The sequence below is a fragment of the Penaeus monodon genome, chromosome 28 (genome assembly GCF_015228065.2).
Source record: "Penaeus monodon isolate SGIC_2016 chromosome 28, NSTDA_Pmon_1, whole genome shotgun sequence".
Lineage (NCBI taxonomy): Eukaryota > Metazoa > Arthropoda > Malacostraca > Decapoda > Penaeidae > Penaeus > Penaeus monodon.
In genome coordinates, this window is record NC_051413.1 from 7,807,016 (window position 1) to 7,808,003 (window position 988).

Consider the following 988-nt stretch of genomic DNA (forward strand, 5'->3'; position numbering starts at 1 on the left):
CCCGCCCCCAGGGTGCTGCACATTTTTTTCACATTTCTTATGACTCGTGTATAATTTGCCTTGTCTTTTTTTTAAATTTTTTCCCCCCACCCTCTTCTATCGGTTTTTGATAAAGATCTCGGGGAATCCGCAGGGACAGTACCCTGGGGGGAACCCTAACACCGCCCGGCCCCCCTTAGCATGCCAAAACCCCCGCCCCCAAACCCCCCTGAAAAAACTCCCCCAAACGATCAGGGATGCCATCCGGGGGAACCTCCCCCACCAACGCCCAAAAGGGAAAAAATTAAAGGGACCCGAGGGACGGAGGACACACGCCGCCAAAAAAAAAAATTTTTTTGCTGGTGGGGGGAAAAGCCCAAACCAAAAAAAAAAGAGCAAAATCGTTTTCCTGCTCTCCCACTGTCCCCCCGTCTGCCCCCCCGATTTGCGGGATCCCTGAAAGCCTTTCCACGGCCGCAGACGCAGCTTTTAAGGGGGATCGCAAGGGATCCGCGGGGTTGATATCATCGATGGGGAAAGGACATTCACACAGATCAACCTCTCTCTCTCTTAGAAAACGAATCACCAAATCAAGAGGATTTAAAACGTTTAACCCGGGATAAACCCGGCACCATATCAAAGTTAGTCAAGCAGCCCCTGGTATTCGGGGGAGGGCACCCCTCCTTGGCTGATTTTCCCTTTCCCACCCGGGTCTGCTAAGGAGTCATGCTGATGCTCTGCCCCAGTAAAAAAAGGGCTGTAACGAAAAACCGACAGGATTTTTCCGCTGGTTTTCCACCCCAAAACCCACCCAAGACCAGACTTCAGGTTTTGGGGGGTTTCTACCTCTTGGTTAAAAAGAATCCCCGATCAAAGAGTAACCCGGCCCCCCCCCCCCGCAAACCCGGGGAGGGCGAGGGGACTGGTCAGCAGACTCAGGGGGGAAGGGAAAGGGGCCCCAGCAGAAAAAAGAGCCCAGACCCCCCCGGTGTGTCACACTCCCAGACGG